The sequence below is a fragment of the Ambystoma mexicanum genome, chromosome 7p (assembly GCF_040938575.1).
Source record: "Ambystoma mexicanum isolate Mex_15411 chromosome 7p, UKY_AmexF1_1, whole genome shotgun sequence".
Taxonomy (NCBI): Eukaryota; Metazoa; Chordata; class Amphibia; order Caudata; family Ambystomatidae; genus Ambystoma; species Ambystoma mexicanum.
In genome coordinates this window covers 919,412,379-919,435,513 of record NC_090939.1, presented here as the reverse complement: position 1 = coordinate 919,435,513, position 23,135 = coordinate 919,412,379, and the positions used below count along the sequence as shown (strand labels likewise).

At 46.2% G+C, this 23,135-nt stretch overlaps 1 protein-coding gene across 5 annotated transcripts in view; it reads right to left on the bottom strand.

The window, feature by feature from the left end:
• Positions 1 to 23,135, bottom strand: part of ST3GAL6 (ST3 beta-galactoside alpha-2,3-sialyltransferase 6) — a 773,060-nt gene that overhangs the window by 343,517 nt on the left and 406,408 nt on the right. For all 5 annotated transcript variants that reach the window (XM_069637206.1, XM_069637209.1, XM_069637205.1 and 2 more), the window contains one exon: positions 9,934 to 10,107. The gene's annotated coding sequence lies outside the window, so the exon portion shown is untranslated. The remainder of the gene's footprint in view (positions 1 to 9,933; positions 10,108 to 23,135) is intronic.

Here is a 23,135-nt window from a genome sequence, read left to right as displayed (position 1 = left end):
CCAAGAATCTCCCTGAGAACCAATGCTCCTCTAGAACAGATACGGTCAGCGCAGTGAACACTGGAAGGGACTTCAGAAACTGGTGTTTCCAAACAATCTGCCCGGAAACTCACACATACCAATATGCTCACTCTTTCCTCTACACCAACAGCCAGTAGAATGCAACTATACTACTCGATCAATTCAGCCTACTTGTACATATACCCACTCACCTCCATGAACACCTCAACAGTCATTAGTATGTTGCTATACCCCACAAAAAATTAGCATAGCTGCACACATACTATCATACAACAGCACCACCACTGCCAGAATGCAGACCCTCAGGTCAACGGCATGCTGCACATTCTCCTGACCTCACACAACCACCGCACCATGCCCACCATCAGAATGTAGCTACACACTGCACTGGCTCCACACATACTGATTTCGACCAAGCACCGTTTACTATCCCACTCTCTCCACTGACCTGGTTTACGGTCCCACAGGACGTTCAACCCACAGCGCTTTGAGATCATACCAATGGTATTTATTTCAATTTGTATAACGTGCCACAAACCCGTAGGTCTCAGGGCGCACAGAGAGTAGAACAGTCAGATGGAGATCAGAATGCAGAGTGAGGTGAAGTTCGAATAATCCAAGTCAGCAGCGTCACTGCAGTTGGAGCAGCAGTCTGGACATTGGTGCTCTGGGCAGTCTTCCTTTGCTGCCTTTGGAAAGGAAGAGGAGCAGACAAAAACTCTGACCCTGTGCAGAGCAGAGCAGAGTCTGCAGAGTCACTGCAGTTGGAGCAGTTAGAGGCAGAGAAGGGCGCATCCCTATTTCTTTTCCACCGGAGATCCTGCTGAAGCCCAGTGTGCAGGTGAGTGGAAGGAATGGCTCAAAGGGTCAGAGTGTTGGGCGTGCGAGTTGTGATTACACTCCCGCCCACCACCTCCAGTTGTCCACTCGATTGAGTGGCCGGCACATGGATTGTGTCCCGCTCTCTAAAAAGAGTGTGTGCACGTGTTTTCAGATTGTTTGAGCTACATTTCTCTGCATTTAAATACGGAGATTGCCCTGTGCCTTTTATTCTCTCTTGCACTATACCAACTACTACTGAACGCCTCCATTTTCCTCTTGTGTAGCCCTCCCCCCCCCCCTGTGAACTTGGATGGCCTCAAGAAAAAAACAAATATTGCTTGAGAAGCACACTGGTGCTTAGAGGGAAGAGGGGACACAACCTACCCCTAAAAGCACAGTTAAAACTTGGACCACCACGTGCAAAGAAGGGGAAAAGGACATAATGGGGATGGGAAAACAATAAAATTAAAGGCTACTTCTCCAAAGTACAGGCTACTCCTGCAGCATCCAAAGATACTTTGAATGTCTTGTCACCAGCCGGTGGCCCAAAAAAGGGTCCCTATTGAGGTAGTAACCCAAACAGTCTCCTTGGTTACCTCCGTCACAATAGACACAATTGGTTCCCTTTTAAACCTTTGTGAAAATATTTGAAGGAAATCATTGGGTTTGGAAGTCCAGGCACAAGCAATCATTCAAGTTACTAACCTGCCGGAAACTCCAGACCTGGATAAGTTTGGAACTACTCTTAGTAATGTTAATGAAGACACAGAATTTGGCTCGTTTACATCAGTCAGTGAGGTGTGGGACCTAGGTAAGGACGAGGACGATGTTCTCAGACCATGCACTCCATGGAAGCTAAACTGGAATATTTTATTGCTATTAGTTACTAAGTTGGCTGATAACCAATCAAATACAACCTTGCTCCTTGAAATAATTATGCAGCGGATCATTGCTAGTAAACAATCACTAGAGAAACAGAGCCTGGAACCTACTAAAATGGGTAGTCAAGCCTTTGCTAGAACTAAACCTCTGAGCACACCACCTTCTAAAACCAGCGGTCTGTTGCTAAAACCTAGGGGGCCCAAACCATGTCATCTCCCTGCAATGGCAAATAGTGGCAAGGACACAGTGAATGTTGTGGCCCGTTGTGAGGACCACACCCTCGAAGCATTATGCACTGAAATGGCTAGACCTGATCCACATCAATGACCGCAACAGACATTCCCCCACTTCTTTTACATGATTGGGACGGTGGTCAGTCAAAATCTCGAAAAAATAATCTCGAATAACAATAAGGTCGAAAAAAAAAGATTAAATATAAATTATATATTTATATTGGGGTCCGGGATTAAAAAAAAAAATGGTAAAAAACAAAAAAAAAAGGGGGTGGGGGGAAACCCCCCATTTCGAATAAAAAACGTCATAAAAAAAAACAACCTTTTTTTTTCTGCCTTTTTTTTCGAGATTTATTTTTTCGAGATTTGTAAATTCGGTATTATGACCATAAACCGATTGGGACATCCGCTGCCTAGCCTACAATCTCCTGCCCTCATGAATGGCCTGAATCCTCCATCTCTCCAACCATCAGTTACAGGCTTTTCTACCATCATAAAAGCCTGTAATGGATCATGGCAGAGGATCACCAAGGCAAGTTCGGCTACGAGGTTCCCCTTGATGGATGGGCCATGGTAACAAAAGGGGATGACAAGGGAAATCAGCTGCAAAGGCCGATTGAGAAAATGTTACATAATAAAGGCAAAAACAGAAAATTGTGGTAAAACCACGTACATGGAGACCCATGCTACTCAACTTAACATCAAATAAACTGAATAGTGAGGGCGGAGAATTGGTCCCATACAAAGACCCTAGCCAAGCATTGACTAGCTGGGCTAGACAGATGCACTCTTCTGAGGCCGATTGGTTGGAAGACAAAAGGAGGGGGATGAGCTTCGATCAGCAATTCCAGCTGCTTAAACATAAATCTCAGCCACAGGACCTTTATAGGTGCATTTTAATAACAGCATCGATAATAGTTCTCAGCGCTAGTTGGCTCATGTAGAACACTGCCAACAGCGCAAAGCGGCAGCAGTGCAAGCTAAACAACCTGACAATTTTGTGTCCGGTGCGAGGTTTGTAAAAATAGTGGAACCACCACCTACAGACTCAAGCCCCTTTCTCAGTTGCACATGGCTTCTCCAGTTGTTGGGCCTTATTACTGAATTAGCAAAGCTAACATTTTCTGATCTAGCTTCCTTGGAGCTACCATAGATTGGAAGTGTCACCAATTGGGAGTTAGCAACGATGGCCACTCCGGAGACTGGTGAATCGATCTGCAGCCATGCAGAGGAGCTGGTTGGGCTGGGATTTGAAGTGGTGACTTTCCAACCAATTAACGACCTGCTTGGCATTTGTAATCCAAGACCAACGAGCTACCAGAGTGGTTGCCAACGTTTTGCCTCCAAAAAGGTGCCTAGACAAGGATGTGTGCTGGGAATTTGGCAGTATATTTCTTCCACTAAGCAATGACTTAAGTCCCAACAGTGTGACACCTTTAATACGATTTCCTGTAATACACAAGGATACAGTTCCTTTCTGGTTAAGCCTTAGAGGACAGCCAAGTTAAGGAAGTCTAATATTTGCCTGTTGCAGGAGACCTGGTTGACCTGAAGCTTTGACCTGGATGGGTACACCCTTTGTTCAGTCTTTCTAAGACCCCTATTGCGGGTCGCCCTAGGGTGGTCTGTGTATGGGGGCTAAGACTGCTTTCGGTTTGAAACCTTTTTGGGTGGCTTGTCCCACCCTAATCTTCTCTGTGGGTCCTTGTTCCCCCCCTTATATATTATGCGCCCCTCGCTTTTAATCAGTCTTTATGATACCCCTGATCACAGCTGCACATTGAAACTAATTAGGGCGGTCAAGGACTGCCTAAGCGAATGGTTGGCCCGATTTCCTAAGAGTAAAATCATCGAGGCCGGGGACTTTAATACAAATGGAACATATTTTTTCAATTGTTGAAAAAAAATATAATAATTCGAAAGAACAATGTTCCATTTGTTTGGCAATTTCGACAGACAAAGAACAATGTACTGGTTAATAGCAGAAATAAAAATCACACATTGTATCCTGAAAAATATCTATTTGTTCAGGCAGACATCCCTTGAGACCACCTATAAAGAGAGGAAATTCCAGCGACTAGCGGAATCCGCCAGAAAACACACTGTGGTCAGTGAGAACCCTGAAATGTATGGAATGAAGACAACATAAAAGGGATTCTCCACAAACGGGTGAATAACCACATAAACAACTTACATGTTACAATAATCCTCAAATTTAAATTAAAAGAAGATTTTAAAATAGGATCAATTGTTGTTCCAACAGGTAGACATGGGCTTCCAGCTGAAAGTCGTCTATTCTCAAAATTCTCAAGTCCCCAATTTGGTGGTTTGAACTCCAGGTCAGTGAAAGTGTTGGTATTTTTGCTGATACCTTAGACATCACCTCAAAACCTTTGTATACTTTTTTAATTGTGTTAATATTATAAAAGGGAATTATGTATTTTTGTTTATAGATCAAAACTGAAGACCTACCCAATGGGAGATTAATTGATTTCCAATAAAAATTGTCTGTCCTGAAGATGGCCTGAACAATTGTTAGTTTGGCAGCACTTCAGATGGTGCAGTACACCTTATAAAGGCCAAAGCATATGTCGACTCGAATGGAAACATTCAATATCTTGTTTCCTATTTCTCGTGTAGAACACAACATTGGTTCTCACGGATCGTTATGCCACCCTCTCGGGCATATCGGTGAACCCCGCGAAGTCTAGTTTGTTCCCCTTTGGAAGGTATAAGAGTACCCCATTGGAGAGGCTACCCATCCTGCAGATACCCTGGCAGACCGTGACATTCAAGTATCTGGGCGTAAACATTTACCATAAGATAGAGACAGAGCACAAACAATACAGAGAAAGCAATTGAGGGAATTAAAAATAGCATGGCGTTCTGTTCTATATTACCCCTAGCCATGATGGGGAGAGCAGTTCTGCTTAAAATGGTGGTTTTGCCCAGACTCTTGCATTTTTTTGTGAATGTCCCGTACTTCATTTCCAGACACTTTTTTGTGAGACTTCATGGCATGTGCAGGGGCTTCATATGGGGCAACTCCAGGAATAGGGTGGCCCTGTGGAAACTACAGAACACATGTGATAAGCGGGGCATAAACCTGCCAAATTTTTAATTGTATCAATTGGCAGGACAGCTGTTGTATGTGGCCAGGTGGCTGTCTGCAGAGGACTCGGCAGAAGCTAGGCTTTTGCAAGGTGATTCAGCTCCATACTTTCTAAGAGAGAAAGTGTGGCTGCATAAAACTAAAATGGCGGGGATGGGGAGACTTTTGGAGTTGGGCTGGGAAGTTTGGCGCAGAGCATGGAGAACTGTGGGCGACCCAGATCCGCTTTCTCAGCAGGTCCCGCTGGTGGTGCTATGCGGGGACGACTCCCAACTGTTCAAAGGGGTCTGCAGATACTGGGAACCGGTGGGCCTAGCTACCCCTAGGAGATATATGGCAGGAAGGGGAGGCATTGGAATTTCCAAGGCTGCAGGAGGAGACAGGGGTGCATAGAGGCCAATACATCACTTATACCAGGCTCATGAAACGGGTGAGGGAGAGGTGGCCTGAGACGGTGCTAGCGGAAGAACCTGATGCCACCCTGGAAATGATGTATGCTGTCTCGGAGGGTGGGCATGAAATATCTAGGATATATGAGCTCCTGAGTGTGAAGGCAGGGAAGGAGCTGCTCCAACTGAGGCATGACTGGGAGGAGGAGGTAGGAGAACCCATGACAGAGGGACAGTGGGATAGAGCTGAAAGGTACCATAAAAAGGTGTCCCGGAATGCGAGACTCCAGCAGATCCAGTTGTATGTCACCCACAGAGCTTTTTTGACCCCCGGAAGAATAGCCAGGTTTGGAGGCTCGGCTATACAGAAATGCCACAGGTGCGGGCAGGAGGAGGCAGGGCTGCTGCACATGTTCTGGGCTTGCCCTGAAGTGCAGAGATTCTGGGAAGAAATAAAGAAGAGAAAGGCCAGTGGGGGGGTGGTGCTTGAAGTTAGGTCTGCCTTGGGCATGCATGCTTGGGAGTTTTCCCAGGCCACGTAATTCAAAGCATATCAGCAAGATGAAGGACCTGGCCTATATCTTGGCCAAGCGTAGAATTTCAATTTGTTGGAAAGCGGCCCATAGACCTAGAGTGGAGATATGGTGGGCGGACCTCTTGAGATGGGCAGAAGCAGAAACTGCGGTATGGTTTGAAGCTGTCACTAGGGGGGGGGGGAAGTGGGCCCCCTGATAGCCAGGAGGCAACTGGTGACCTTAATGGCAAACCCCCACCAGGTCAATCATGAGACAGAATACTCAGACGAGTCGACAAGCACTGAGATTCCTGAAAATGCTCATGTAGATGGCACGGATGAGACGGCTCGAGTTTGTGGGGAGGGAGGGGGGAGGACGGAGAATAACACTGTATAATGTGATGTTTTGATATTGATTATGAACGTCCTAAAAGGTTGTAATGTTTGGTGTGTTTGTTTCAAATAATAAAAATTGTTAAAAAAAAAGAACCATTGGTTCTCACAACTGTATTATATGCGACTATTACCAAACAACTGTGGATCAAGCAGATTGGAGGTAAGAATGAATAGAATTGACCTTAATTCTTTTGTATGAAGTTAATTCACAAAACAATGACATGTTTGAAAGTCACTCTGTACTTTCCTAAAAAGGTTCTCACTTTCTTAGATTAAGGTCTTTTTGTGAATGTATGTAAAATTGATTGTTGTATGCAAGAACGCATCGGGTTTTGTTTTATAGCTCATGTGTATACTACAGGTGATCACATGTTTTTATAGAGGTTTTTTAAATGTGTTTTTAGAAAGTAAATGTCATAAAATTGTGAAAATTGATTAAAAAAGTGAATGATGATAGTTGAAAAATCCACAGAATCAAAAAGTAGGTACACGTGTCTTTGTCCTGTTGTACACTTGGGGACACTAGAGAGGGGTAGTCAATCTTGAGGCCTTTTGTTCTATTGTTCAATTCTCCCTTTTCTCAAGATCAACCTCCCCCCCTGCCCCCCGATAACAAAAAATAGGGAGTACCCAATCTGTTAACCTAGTTTTAAAAGCGGGCTGTCGTGGACCAAGAATGTTGTTGCTCTCAATAAATCTCTGGAGTTGAAGATAAGCCACTCGATCCAGGATTTTTAGCACGAAAGGCACATTAGTGGTTGGGCAAAAGTTCTTTGCAATGGAAGGGTCCAGATTGTTTGTTTTCAAGAGTGGGTGATCCACGCTTCTTTAAAGAGCTGAGAAGTTCACTAATTTTGTCACTCACGGAGCTAGAGTGTCCAAGCAGTCTTTAAGATACTGGAAGGGCGGATGCCACCACGACATGCGATGGGTTTCATGGCTGCTATGATCTTAACCATTTCTACCTCAGTAAAGGGGGTAAATATAAACTCTGTTGCCTTAGATGTAGTAGTGGACCGGGGAGGATTCGGAGGGGGGGCACGGGGGGGGTACCCATAGTGGGGATATGCGTCCCCATTTGATCAAGGAGGGATTGCTTATATTTAGCAATTTTGGATTTGAACTCATCTTGAATTCCTTGACACCAGATTGAGTCTTTGTTGGGTGCTGGCACTACCGGAGTCGTGCTTTCAAATCCCCCCCCCCCCCCATCCCATTGGATACATTTACTAAGCATGATCCCCTTTCTATGTGGTCTCATTCTGACATCCTGAAATATAATGAATTTATTAACTTAAAACAGTTGACTTGCCCAGGTATGTGTGTATGGTGAATGGTGCGTGTGCTTGTGTTTAATGCCTGGATTACTTATTGGTAATCTTACTCCTAGCCCTACTCTTCCTCGTCCCAGTACTTGTGTACTGGGATGAGGTAGAGGGACATGGAGGTAATGCCGGGCTTAGTAACCTGTAATCTTCGTTACTCCTAGTCTCACTCTTCCTCACCCCTGTACTTACCTATGAGGCAAGGGGCCTCATACATAAGCACTGGGACAAGGAAGAGGGATGTGGAGGTAATTCTGGTTGTGGTAGTCTAGGTCGGTCCAGAGTTCAGCGCGACCAGAGTCTACACCTTAAGCATATGTGTGTAGCTGTCAAATTAGCAACGATGAAATCTGACATTTTCATGCAGCGACTCTCAGCAAAGAATGTTTGTCAGAAATGAATTGGTTCTTAAACAGGGCAATAGATTCTAATTAACCCCTAGCGCACAGTGCCCATGTTCCGACAGAAACAAACATTGAACAAGATACCTAGTCTTCCTCCGTAATAGGAGTCTTGTTTCCCTGTTCTCGTCTGCCAAAAACTGAGTGAGTTTCAAGTTCTCACAGAAGCTGTATCGCATCGGGGCTTCAATTGCGAAGACTAGGTATCTCATTCAGAGGGAAGCCATCAAATAATTGTCATTTCTTTGCTACAAGCGAAAACTGGTCGTTTTAGCAAGGTATCGCATTCAGAGGGAAGCATTCAAACAATGACATTACTACCATCTGTCCTCACGAAGGCCTCCTGAACAACACAGAAGAACCTATCTAAGGATGGGGTTAATTCCATGAAAATAGGCCGAAACGCATTGACACATCATCCTGATGACACGTTATTTCGAACAACTGTTTTGTACTTGGAGGGGTGTTGGAGGGGGATGTAATTCTCCGTACAAAATTGTATAACTTTTTACCAGATGGCATATTAAGAAAGCCAGTCTACATATAACACTTGGAAAATGTTTTTAATTGTGATTATTATGTTTTATATGAAATTTGCAACAAGAAAACCATTGTTGAAAAATAAATTAACCAACACGTGTACTTGATAGCAGTTTAAGAGTTCTGAGTCTGGGTATGGCATACATGATATAAATTTATTTATACAAACTATGTGAGTCATAAGGTTGGTTCATATTGTGTTAAAAAACAGGAGACAGGGGTAGTAGTCCGTGTTTCTCACTTTGTATATTGTCTTTGCTCCATTATAACACGACCCCTCCCCCCGAAAACAAAAAACATTGAGCTTGACCTACCATATATGCTCATCTTAAAAGGGCAATACACGTGGGAGGGACACATTCCCGCCCTTAAAGGGGCAATACACATGGGAGGGTCCCGACACAACATTAAGGGCTCCCGATTTTTGAATGTGAGGAAACACAAAGGTAGCCGTGTCCCTGAACTGGCCAGACTAGTACAATCTCTCTCCCCACTAGTACTGAGCCCCAGTGATTGGCGGACACTGGTCAGTCTCCTGCTAACACAAGAGCGGCTCGTAGACAAAGCTCAATGGGGCTCCAAACCTTTAAACTTCACAGCACAGTCCTGGGGCCAGATTCAACAAATGCTCTCAGAAGCCGTGTTGCTGCTTGTAGTAAAGGGATTGGAAACAACGGTTTGTTTTTCGCAATCTTAATTCCACACAAAATATGTTCAACAGAGTGAAGGGATTTCGGCATTTTTCTTCTGTCAGTCTGAAATGGAATAAAGCAGATAAGGCTTATCATGTTTCCCCGTTTAGGCAATAAGGGACAACAAAATGTTACTCCACTTTTCCTATGAGAAGGATGGGGTGGGTTTTTGTTTGAGGCTAAATCTTTCCTTATGCAATGGAGCGAACATAGTACAAAAATACGCCCACTTCATTTCTGCCATTTTGAAGTATCCTTACGCAAAATGGATTCGATGAAGCTTTTGGCGCCTTTCCGCATTGCACAAGCAGCAAAGCTGGCGCTACATTTTCTAAATATAGAACACCTGCTGCCAGGGGAGTTGCTAGGTCTGGAAAAGACCCGGGGCTAAGCTGATGTCGGAACTGTTGGGATTGGGGGCTAGCGAGTCTTTTGGATGTAGCTCCTGCTGCCCAGACGCAATTAAGGGCAAGCACATCCACGCAGGTGCAAAGCATGACGCAGCCCTAAACAATACACAAACAAACATGGGCGCACGAATCTAAATCAGGAGAGCGTATTCACCGTACCAGCCATGGAATATTTACAGGCATAGGCCCCGCTTACCTGCAATCACTTTTTCGGTTTCTTGGCACCAGCGGGCGAGGACTACTTTCACCCTTCCCTTCCAAAACCACGACACAGGGCACATCCAGAGAAATTCGCCGTGTTCATAATGCGTATCTGTTGCCATCAAACGTGGTCTATCGCACGCCAAAGACGATTTGCAGACAATATTTTCTAATGTGAAGAAAAAAGAAAAAAAAAACAGGAGACATGAAGTTCATAAAACGGGACACTTCTAACCTTTGAACTGAACTCGCACTGCTAAAACAAACATCCCGTGAGAATGAAATGTTCCGCTCCAGGTAACGCATGAACGCCAGAGTAAAGACACACTTCAGAGTAGTTTCAAACAAGACCTGCAGAGCTCAAAGACCCGTTCTCACGAGGTCCCTGCTTCTCTGTGTCACGGAATGAGAGGGAGAACATTTCGTTTTCATTTGATTAAACTTAATTGAATGTATTAAGAGCATACGTAAAAGCGTTAGCCAATAAATGAACATGGAGAGAGAAAAACATTAGCTAGATGAAATAACACATCTAAGAGCCAGAAAGAAGAGGCACATGCAAGAATACGGTCAGTCAAGTGGATGGGTGCTGAGAGGAGTCAAGAGATTGCGTGAGTGCTAGAGTGCTGTGTGTGCAGCGTGCCCGAATTAGTCGTAGGTCTATGCTGCATTCTGTATGCATGCCCAATCAGCTAGTGGATTTACCATCCGAGGCCAACACTACAGGTTATCCAGGGGCGATACTCGCCTATCCCTCAAGTCCTTCCAGTGCGATTCCGAACTAGTTCATTGCCTTTGATGACTAATGCACGAGAAACCCCCACCTGGCCTTCTGGTGCCCAACATGGTCATGGCACACAATTCCTCCCATGACAACGAGGTGACCCGCGCCTCCCTCACTCCCCAGGAGACAGGCATTCTGTTGCTAGTTTTTTTTCTTTTTTTTTCTCTACAGGGTTTCTGGTTTCTTCCCATTAGGGAGGGTTTAAATATCCAACTCTTCAGTGCCTCCTCAGTTTCCAAGCGAGGCAGCAAGAATCAACATCTTCACCCATGTGGGGACGTGACAAGAAAGTAGGACTCAGTGTGGTGGGAATCACTTGCAAGTAAAGCTGGGCAGTACCCATGCATCCCTCTTCCTCTTTAGCCTTGAGTATCATTAGGGATGTTATTTAGGGGTCGAAACTGCACCCCCTCTCAACTCCCGTGCGACCCCTGGTTAGCGGTTGCAGAGGCAGAGAAACCAAAAGTAAAGGAATCAGATGAGTGGCCCCTCTGCACTCAGCTGCCACCGCTGGCTCATCTCCTGTGGGGCGGATTTGATGATTCCCACCCCTCTGACCCCAAGACAGACATCCGACACCTCTGCTCTACGCATGCATGCGTGGAACATGGGAGTCAGAGGCCTGCCTGATGAGTAGTTCCTCAGAGGAAAAGTAAAATATATATATATATATTTGTGAATGAGAGTGCAATGTCTGGATAACCTACCGTAATCTTCATTATTTCTAGTCTTACTCTTCCTCTTCTCAGTACTTTTCTATGAAGCACCTTGCCTCATACTGGGACGAGGAAGAGGAAGTGGAGGGAATGCTGGCTGACGAGCTGATTTTTGGGGGTTGGAGAAGGGGAGGCAGAGGGGAAGGGGGGGCAGGAGGGGGCGCACAAGTGCTTTAAGTGGGTCTCAGAATCAAGGGGGGGGGGCTAGTTACAATGTGTGGCCTAGATAGGAGTGGTGGATCCCATTCAACAGTACTTAGGCCATGCCCCCTAACTACAGCCCCCCCCACGCCTATGGAGTGTGGGGAACTGGCAAATGCTGGAGAGCTACGGCAGACTGGTATTATACCTTTTGTGCGCCCAGCCCATCCTCTTTGTTCCAAATCACGGGCTCCAAGCCCTGCTGACAGGCTTCATGTGGGTGGGGGGGGGGGGTCAGAGCCCCTAATTAAGTATCAAAGGGAGGGGCCGGGAGCACCAAAGGTATAATACCAGTGCACCCCAACCTCTCCTTGTGTTCCTTAATGAGAGCAGTCGACCACCCACTAAACATTCATTTTAGCCAAAGAGCTGCAAATGGTTAAAGGTCTGCCTTCAGGTGTCTGCGCATCTACTTAGGAAAAAGGAGAAGCAGCTCCCCTTTTTCCTAATCAGAAGTGTGACACCTACAGGCAGCCCGTTACCCACGCGCAGCTCTTTGGCTAAATGGACTGCCTGCTGGTGGTTGGCATATCTGGGGCTAATTTGGGGGGTGGAGTCCTTTTTGTAGACTGCCTAGCCCCAGCCCACTTAAATCCATGGGGTGCGGTAAAACGTAATGCTCATCCATGATAAAGCAGGCATGATGAGTGTTATTAGTGGCTAGACTGGCATTTTGGTTCAGTCAGTCTAAACATTTCTTACTGTGGCATAATAAATTAAAAAGGAATGTTATTACCTATCTAGATGGTATATGTGTGAAGCCAGTCTAGCCTTTTCCTATTGTGTCATGGCATATTTTTCTGGGTATTTATGATAAAGTAAGCATGGTAAGTGTTATAACATGGTTAGATTGGCATTTTGGTGCAGCTAGTTGTGGCATAGCATTTTACACTGTGCATCATAAGGCCTACAGCACACTTAAGTGTATTACATGTCTGGCCACATTGTGCAGCCAGTTTTGACATGTTTTCCTATTGTGGCATTGCATTTTTAATAGCAAAGCAGTAAGATAGCTCAGCGGGTTGAGCGCACACTGCTGAGATCTGGGTAATCTGCAGGTCGCAGGCTCGAATCCCGGCAAGGCCAAAAAAAACCTTTCATTCTTCCATGGTTGATAAATTAGTACCAACTTTGGTTGGGATGATAATTAAATGAAAATATGTGCTATGTATAGCGCTTTGATGAAAGTGCTAGATAAATAACAAAACAGTATAATGAAAGCATTAATGCTCCTGTGCACTATTGGTGTCTTGCAGCTATTGGATTTTTGGATACTGTATTGGTATTTTATTGTATTGTGTTTATTTTATTAGTATTTTAGCATTTAAAAAATTGCACGTTTATGTACTTTTTTTTACACCTGCAAGCCGCGCCCGGTGGCGTCACCATGGTTAAAGAGGAACTGATGCCATCCGGGTCAGATGTCATGTGACAACACTTCCTGTGATGTCGTCAGGTGTGTGATGTCATTTCTGATACACCTGGCATTTTGGTGAAATGATGTCCCTTTGTATTGTGATGTATCATCACCCCTGACAATGTCAATGACAATGTCATCACCCCTTTGCCAAGGTAACCTCTCCCCATGTGGCCGGGGTACAGCAGCCGCAACCTGATCCTTAACCTGTGAGTGGCTATATGAGGGAGGACCACATGGAGGGAGGTGACACTCAGTGGGGGTGACATGAAATCATCTGATAGGAACACATATACCCCTTACCCTTTTAGGGATATTCCGTCCATACCTCAAGCCTTTATGGCTTACTATGATAGTTCCCTTGCACTACCCACAACACCTACTAAATGTCATGAGTAAAAACACCAACAACTTCCTGTCCTCCCTTTATGTATGGAAATACTGAGACGAGGAGGCTGAATGGAGCAATGAAGATCATGAATGTGAAAAGAGCAAGACATGCTCTCGTTTATGAGCATTTTAAAGATGCCAGGACCTTTAAAAACCCCATCCAGCGTGGCTGTGAAGGACGCTGCCTGGAGGATTCCCGTGAAGCTGAGAACGCCTAGAGAGAAGGCAAGCGAGAGGGAGATCTAAGGAGGACCATCTCTTGGACACGCTGCCCAAAGCAACCTTCTGACCAAGCTCTGGCTTGTTTGTGGGGAGGGAACAATATGCCCCGACCAAGGAAAGAGACAGCAGGCCCCGAGAATCCAGTCGCAGGTGGAGAGTCGAGTGAGAAGCAAAAGGGCAGAGACAGCTAGACCCGAGAACCCAGAAGCAGAGTGTGAAGCAAGTGGCAAAGAACCTGCCAACCGCAGAAGGAAGCCAAAACCCCTCTCCCCGAGCAATGGGTGCTGTTGGTCCGAGTGGTCACCAGAAACCCTGGGCAAACAATAATGGGTCAAGGGACCCCTGCGGAGCAAACAAACCAGATAAAGCACAACCAAGCTTGGCAAAGAGGGGAGCCACTCATTTTAACGGAAATAGGTGAATGTTAAGTTTTGAACTCACAGCTAAGTATTTTTGTGACTCAAGTATAGAATTTGAACTGTATGAAAAATCCTGGCAGCAGAGTATAGCAGGCAAAGTCAGGTTTGCGAATTACGTGCATAAAGTGAAAAATATACAAGAAAAGCCCTGGCAAAAGAGTACACCAGGCCAAGCCAAGTCTTTGAATTAAGTCACAGGGAATGTGGAGAAGAACCTGGCAGGGGGGTACATCCAAGTTGCATTATATTCAAATTGTTTGTTGACCAAACGGCAAGGATGAGTCATGTCCTTAGAAGTTTCTTGAACAAACTTGGGGAAGGAAGTATATTTCCTCAAACATTAACTGCAATGCCAAGAGGAGGGAGATATCCTCTGGGGGCTATAAAGAACTTTTGTTCAACTGTTGTGTTGATGAAGAGAGACCTAGCGAAGGGAGCCATACCCTGGAACTGTGAGCGTTATTCATGAGAAAATTTGTGTTGTAATTACATCTTTCTTTGAACATTTATACACTCCCAAAGCCAAAGACATTTCCCTTTACACCTTGGAGTTACTTTTAGAATGTGAGGGCTAGAATAGGATTTCGGACACAAGATGTTTTTGCTTTGGACATCTTTACACAGCACAGACCCTTCGTTTTGGTTTAGGTAGGGAACTACTGCCTAGAGTAGGGACAGTGAGGCATTTTCCAACCCCCTTTTACTTTGAATAAAAGTTTATAACCAAAATATGAGTCCTCTGTGCACGCGTCACATTCCTGGCTCTTCAAAGTATCATGAGGCTATACCAAGTAAACATGCCATGTTTGCCCCCCTCATGAACAAGAAAGAGGGCCCACTTTCAAACAGTGAATCGAAAGGAAGAGTTTCCAATGGCTCAAACCCAGGAAACCGCTCTACAGTGGTCCTCATTGATTCCCCGTCATCAGCCTCCAATAAAGCAGAAAAGTCCAAAACTAGAGCTACTCTGTGTTCAAATAGAGGAGTGGGGGCAGGCAAGACACGTGGAAGGGGGAGATGGTGAATCTATGCACTTATGCTACCATTAGAGGATTGCATCCTTTCTTTTTCAGAACCGAAAAGCACGTGAGTCGTACTGGCAGATACTAGATATATTGTCTAGATCATGGGTGCACAACATACGGCCCGCGGGCCAGTTGCGGCCCACCATGCCGTTTTGTCCGCCCTCCATTAGGAAAGTCTTTGTTGTCTTTCGGGCCGGACAAAACACTGGCCCTCATTGGTTCAGTGCACACGAACCACGCAGCTCCTACGAGCCACGTAGTGCGTGTCTGCTGCACCAATGGAGGGCCAGAACTACGGCTGGCGTGGCCAGTAAGGCTTGATGCCGGAAGGCATTTCAGCCTTGCTTGCCACGCCAGCCGTAGTGCCAGAAGCCTCACCAGCGTTCCAGCACGTCTGGGTAAGTACATGTTTTTGTGTGTGTGTGTGTCTGTCTGTCTCGGGTCTGTCCTGACTGTGGTTTTTGTTTTTGTATGTATGTTGAGATGCGGAGGTGGGGGGGGTGCGTCGGGTGTGTATGGGTGTGTTTGTTTTTGTATGTCTGCAGTGTATGATGAGATGCGGGGGGTGTATCAGGTCTGCTTGAATGTGTTTGTGTGCAAGTGCAGTGTGTGTTGAGATGCAGAGGGGGTGTGTGTGTGTCGGGTCTGCCTGAATGTGTTTGTGTTCAAGTTCAGTGTTTGTTGAGATGCGGGGGTGGGGTGTGTGTCGGGTCTGCTTGAATGTGTTTGTGTGCAAGTACAGTGTGTTTTGAGATGCGTAGGGGGTGTGGGGGTCGGGTCTGCCTGAATGTGTTTGTGTGCAAGTTCAGTGTATGTTGAGATGCGGGGGTGGGGTGTGTGTCGGGTCTGCTTGAATGTGTTGGTGTGCAAGTGCAGTGTGTGTTGAGATGTGGGGGTGGGGTGTGTGTCGGTTCTGCCTGAATGTGTTGGTGTGCAAGTGAAGTGTATGTTGAGATGTGGGGGTGGGGGGTCCGGGTCTGTATGCATGCATGCTTGTGAGTTTGTTTGGTGAGTTGGGGGGTGGGGGGTTCGGGTCTGTATGGGTGCATGGTGTATACTTGTGAGTTTGTATGGTGAGTTGGGGGTGGGGGGGTTCGGGTCTGTATGGGTGCATGGTGTATGCTTGTGGGTTTGTGTGCTAAATTGGGGGTGGGGGGTTCGGGTCTGTATGGGTGCATGGTGTATGCTTGTGGGTTTGTGTGCTAAATTGGGGGTGGGGGGTTCGGGTCTGTATGGGTGCATGGTGTATACTTGTGAGTTTGTATGGTGAGTTGGGGGAGGGGGGGGTTCGGGTCTGTATGGGTGCATGGTGTATGCTTGTGGGTTTGTGTGCTAAGTTGGGGGTGGGGGGTTCGGGTCTGTATGGGTGCATGGTGTATACTTGTGAGTTTGTATGGTGAGTTGGGTGTGGGGGGGTTCGGGTCTGTATGGGTGCATGGTGTATGCTTGTTAGTTTGTATGCAGGGGTGGGGTGGTTGGGGTCTGTATGAGTATGTATGCATGGTACATGCTTGGTGGCATGGGGCATAGCGTTTGCTTGAGGGGTGGGTGTCTTGGGGCATAGTGTTTGCATGAGGGGTGGGTGTCTTGGGGCATAGTGTTTGCATGAGGGGTAGGTGTCATGGGGCATAGTGTTTGCATGAGGGGTGGGTGTATTGGGGCATAGTGTTTGCATGAGCGGTGGGGGCCATGGGGCATAGTGTTTGCATGAGGGGGGGTGTCATGGGGCATAGTGTTTGCTTGAGGGGGGTGTCTTGGGGCATAGTGTTTGCATGAGGGGTGGGGGCCATGGGACAGTGTTTGCATGAGGGGTGGGTGTCTTGGGGCCTAGTGTTTGCATGAGGGGTGGGGGCCATGGGGCATAGTGTTTGGTTGGGGAGTGGGGGCCATGGGGCATAGTGTTTGCATGAGGGGGGGTGTCATGAGGCATAGTGTTTGCTTGAGGGGGGTGTCTTGGGGCATAGTGTTTGCTTGAGGGGTGGGGGCCTTGGGGCATAGTGTTTGCATGAGGGGGTGTCATGGGACATAGTGTTTGCTTGAGGGGGGGGTGTCTTGGGGCATAGTGTTTGCATGAGGGGTCGGGGCCATGGGGCATAGTGTTTGCTTGAGGGGTGGGGGCCTTGAGGCATAGTGTTTGCATGAGGGGTGGGAGCCATGGGGCATAGTGTTTGCTTGAGGGGTGGGAGCCATGGGGCATAGTGTTTGCTTGAGGGGTGGGGGCTATGGGGCATAGTGTTTAATAAAAATTAGGGGTTGAAAAAGCCTTGTGCCACGCCACGCCTACCGTCCCACCCACATTTACTTTTCGGCCCACTATAGCCATCATGTAGGGTACTTTCGGCCCTCTGTCAAAATCAGTTGTGCACCCCTGGTCTAGATAGAACCCCCACTATCCTCCCTACATCTGCTGTATGATGAGTGGGTCCCCTACTCGGATCCCTAGGTGAGAATCCGGATAAGATCTGGGCTGATATGGAAATCTGAGAGAAACTTCGGTATAGGTTCAGATGACAGATGTACCATGATGGGAAGGATCTCGGCCAAACACTCAAACTTGCTTGGTTATTGGGTAGAAGTGACTGCTACCTGTGAGAAACCCCGACTGTATTCTTCCAACCACTCCCTCGGGATCTGTCATTTGGGTGGCCAGGGAGGGGCCATCATTTTTGGATCCCGACCAAGGGGTGGACAAGTGAGGGAGGATCACCTGAGTGGAGGGTCATGAGAGATTGGGAGGATGCCGCCGAAGGACGACACATGGTATTCTGCCAGTGCCAAAAACACCCCAACTTATTCTCCCTCAGCCTTCATGGGGTATCACACCCTATCTCCCCTCCCCATTTCTAACAAATACTGAGAAGAGGCAACTAAGATCAGTACAGATTACCCATAAAAATAACATGGGGAAAAAAGGGCAACTTACCTTAGAAAGAACTTCAGCTGTCCCACTAATAGGGTCAGGCAGTTTATAGTGACCATTTACACCTGACTTCACTTAACTGGCTTTTGCACTATAAAAGCTGTGGTTTAACACGTGGATGAGCGAGCTGGAGAAGCATGTTGGACAAGAGAAGCCATGAAGCTGGGAGCTGCAGGAAGGAGGATCCAGAGGAGAGCAGCAGAATGCCGCAACGCTGGCCTGGTGTGTGACCAGGGCTGCAGTGTGTTTGGGGAGCCGTGGCTTCCACGAGCCAGAGCAAAGCAGCTGAGACTCTGCTGGCAGAGTCTGTGCAAATGCTCAGTCCCCTGGGCCGTGTGCCGGGTACAAGGGCGTCTGAGGGGCAGGTGGTGAGACCCTGACCTTGACCCAAAGAGTCCCGGAGAAAACGTTAGTCAGCGCTGCGCTACCTAGTGAGTTTCACATGACAGAGAGAAACTCAGGAGCATGCAGATGGCAGGAAAGGGAAAAGGAAGGCAAGATTGGAAAAACGGCACAAAGTGGAAAGCAAGAAGAAATAAGAAAGAAACCAAGTAAATGGTGCATGAGAGCGGCGCAGAAATAATTGACAGAAAGAAAGCAGATTTAAGGGAAAGGGCAAGCAGCCCGAACGCAAAGTTAAGAGAGAACAGAAGCAAAGTGAAAAGAAGGTGCAAGTGGATCACGGAGAAGGAAAGTATATTAAAAGTGCAAAGACGCACGGCAAGGAAAGTAAGTCAAGAGAGGGCAAGCAGCCCGGAAATAAAGAAAATCTGCAAGTGAGCATGGAGAAGGGAAGTGACAATATTAACTGTGCAAGGACAGAGGGGAATGAAAAGTGTCAGTGGGCACAGCCAAACACAGAAGATTAAAACAGAAGGGCAGAAGAAGACCACTAATGCAGGAAGGTACAAGAGGCACAGAAGGAGCACAGAGTGCAAAAAGAACAGTGCAAGTGTGCAGCCCAAAGTGAAAGCAGGAAGAGGAGAGACAAGCATGCACAAAGGAAGACCAGAGAATAAAAGGTCCTAAGGAAAGTGCCAGTAAGGAACACATGGGGGGTGGAGGGCAGGGGGTCAGAGTGATTGCACTGAGGAAAAGCAAATAACCTGGCTATTTCAAAAGCATCTGATTATACCCCATTGGGCAATTGTGTGTGAGAAAAATTGTAATCAAGAAAAGGGCACATCCTGATCAACTGACTTTTGTGTTTGGAATTAGAGGGGCCTAAGCTTGGGGGAAGGGTGCCCGGGGAAAACTAAACAAGAACTGTGCTATATTCTGTTTTGTGTTTGAAAGCTGGAAGGGGCATGTGCTTGGGGAAGGGACCCTGAGAGGCTCAGCTAAGTTGGAAAACTTACTGGTTTGGTACTGAACAGACTGAATCTTGGGGAAAGGAACCCCAAGGAACTTAAAGACTTAAAGACACTGAAGGTATTGGAGTTTGTTGCAAGGAACCTGTGGTGAAGGTCTTGCAGCAGACAATTTGATTGACCTCACTTCGATAAACTTCAAAACACACCTGTCAAGGAAGACACTGGAAACTAACACAGGTTTCCTTATTTTTCTGCTGAACCACTACTTTCATTTTAGACAAAAGATCCCCTTACACATTTTTGTATCGAGTGAGGGCAAGCATAGGTTTAGACACGGACAGACTTTTTATTTGGACTTTCAGGCAACGACGGCCCGTAGAAGCATCATTTCAGGGAAGCATCCCTTTAGAGCTAGGTCTAGTTAGGTATTACACCAACCCTGAAACTCTAAATAAAGGTTTTGGAATCTTATTTTCTGAGTCTGTCTCTCTCTTGTCACCATGCCTGTCTCACATACCACAATGGAAGGAAGCCGAGTTGTACCTCCTGTAGAGGCTTGAAAGGAGAACCTTTCCAACAGTGCAGTGCAAGGGGCCGATCCCTGGTAGGGAAAGGTGAACACATCCTGGTTAAGTCAATCCCAAAACTCTTCAGAGGCCGAGAAGTGTAAGACTATACGCTGTTCAATTCCTGCCCCCCCCCCCCCAATGAGGTCCATGAAGGCTCAAATACCCACAAGTGGGCAAGGTAGAGTTGGAACTACCACTACTATCTGAACCCCCTTCTCGGGAATAAAGGATGGACAGAGGGTTAAAGGATATCAGGGTTTGAAATTGGGGGAAATTTAGCTCCTGCTTGTAGCCTAGAGGAGCCGGATTAGCTTCACACCAGCAGCTACTTTTGGCTCCCCAGGACAACTGATACAGAACAAACGCACCTATGTGAATTTAACTCTGTGAATTTGGGACAATCTATAAAGAAAAATTAATACACATCTAAACAGCGTCAAAAGCATAAGAAGTCATATATAATGGAAGTATTGAACAAATTGCATTGTATATGGAAGTTAGATTCCTGTAACGCTGTGTACTAGCTCCTTGTTCCCAAACGGTAGCTCCTGGTCATTGTTTTTAGCTCCTGGTAATCAAGTCTTCATTTTGATCACTGGATATGGCTGGAGAGCTTTGCTCCAGCACAATTTCCTCAAGTAATCCAAGTGTCTGGGTTACTATTTAAAGGCGTACCTCCACAGGCCCTTTGGACCTCCTCTGCTGTATGTAGAGACATCATTAAAATGAATCCTCTCCTTTCAGTCACCAGGCCATCAACCGCATGTGCCCAGGAAGAGGAAGGAGAGGAGCAGCAAGCAAAGAAAAGCTAAGCAGTTTAAGAGGCAGATGCTGAGACGTGGACATTTGTAGAATAAGTGGAAATCGGTACTTTCTGGTTCCATTTGCTCCACTAGTCTGGAAACCAGATGCTAAATTTTTTTCTACCTTCAGAAGAACTCATGACAGACGGGGAAAGGGAGGGAAGTCAAAATGAAGTCCCAGAGGCCAGGGAGGCTGGAGAATTACACTTTCCAGTTTTTGCCGAAACATCTGGAACTCTATGCCACTCCCTCTTTGTTTTGAACTATCCTACCATGCCTTCAAGAAACAGCTCAAAAGCTGGCTCTTCAATTACCTGCCCTATTATACTCCCTACTCCCACCATTTATTGTAACTCTGTAACGAGCACCTAGATCCCCCAGAGGTTTGGGCACTTTATAAATGTAAAATAAATAAAAATGTCAGTGCCCCATGCCATCAGAGATCAAAGATGCACCATGACAGTTTGGCAGATCAGCTGCAAATATTTTAAGCGGGCGGGTAGAAACCAGTCTCTTGGAACAGGAAATCACACAAAGCACCTTCCTTCGAGTCTTCCATACCTCAAATTGAAGATGACTATATCACTAGAAGATTTTCCTCCTAACAGCCTATAATCTGGCAAGTCACAGAAGGTACCAGAGCAGACTTGTGCTCACATGACTATTGATGGAATCTTCTGAAACACTGTTGTCTATCTGGACAACATGGTAAAGTTCTCAGTTAATTTTAAACCATTAAATCTCTCTCATGACCACAAAGTTTCCTCCAGCTGGAGGAATGTCATTGTTCGGTGCTTGCCCAGCAACCTTGTGCTTGTTGAGGACTAAGCATGGCCCCTCCTCCCAGAAGGGTGTTATCTCAAGGAGGACCCAATGACATCCCAATAGTAAGTTCTTTTGGTTCTAGGAGATCACTGAATTTGAGGAATTCTGAAGAGTCAAAGCAATCCAGGAGGAGACAAACCATGTGGATATTCTGTTGGGCTTGCAGAAGGGATTGGGCATGGATAAGTCAATCATATAGACATAAGTGTACCACCAAGTCCCTCAAAAAGGGTGGTTGGCAACCAATAGAGACTTTGGCCCAAAGGGTGGAACCTGGAACTTTTAATGATCCTTTGGTGTCAGAAAGAAAACGTAGTGCTGGGGAAATGGGTGGATTTTAAACATAGAAACATGCTGGGATATCATCTTCTCACCAGAGGTATGATGCTTTGGAGAGTCTACATCGTCAGTGGAAATAAATGGCATTCATGATGGTTCCCACTTCCAGTCTATAATGGGGTGGTATGGGTTTGATGTTTTGGGGACCAAAAAAAAGAAAAAGAAGATGTACCCTTTTCCTGTGCTCACTCAGCCTGTGGACTAGGGCCAACAGTTCTTCCATAATCAGAACTTTAATGCCACATGGCATTTTGACAGGCCAATCAGAACTGTGAAAATACATTCAGTTAAATATATATTCGGTTTATGCATAAGTTATGCATATTGGCCTAAGCACATTCGCATCACAATTCTATTGCTGCAATAATGATGGTAACATTGCCATTTTGTTTTATTCGCCATCTTGGATGCAATGTTCAGTTCCCTGATCATTCTGCGATTTTCGCTCTGAACGTGGTAGAAGACCGCTGCGTGAACTTTCCGACCCTTACGAGACAGGAATGCGCATTTTGCTGAGCGTGTTTGTCTTACACTATAGAACCTTGAAGTCCTTGCCGGAGCATAGCTAATCTACAAGTTAGGTGCCCTCTTGTCTCAACCATGTTTTCTCCACTGAACCATTAATTGTAATAATGTGCATCTGAACCGTGCTCCTCTAGAGAAACCCTAATCCCAAGCTTTAGAGCAGACTGACCTTAGGCTCCAGGGGCAACATAGATAAGCTGTACAGCAAATGTTACCTTGTACCAGAGAACACAATATGCCACCACGCACTGCTGTGCCCTGCTCCCAGACAGTAAATTGTCTGTAGGAGGACGGGGAAAAATGCAAGTACGTTTTCTTGGTAATACCATCTACGTGAAAAGTTCATGAACCCTGTGGTCCCTATCACATTAGGGGGCTGGACAAGTGTATCGTATGTTATTCCTAAATGTATATATGAACCTGTCTCTGGTGACTCAGGGCTCTCTCCCGCCAGGGTGTTTGTACGCATGCATCGTGGGGTACTGAGACCCAGTCATATGACTGTAATAACCGTTGTTCTTTGACCTTGTGACTGGCTATTTCCATTTCTTTGTAGTAAGCCTAATTCTTTTGGTCTTTCAGACCGACTGAATCATCTGGTGAAATTCAGCATGCTCTGGAGATTCAATATGTTGCGTTTTTGGGGGAGAGGTGGGTATAAAAGGACCAGCTCTCTTTTACTTTCTCTTTGCAGGTGTAAAGGGAAGGCATAGAACACATAGGTGATCT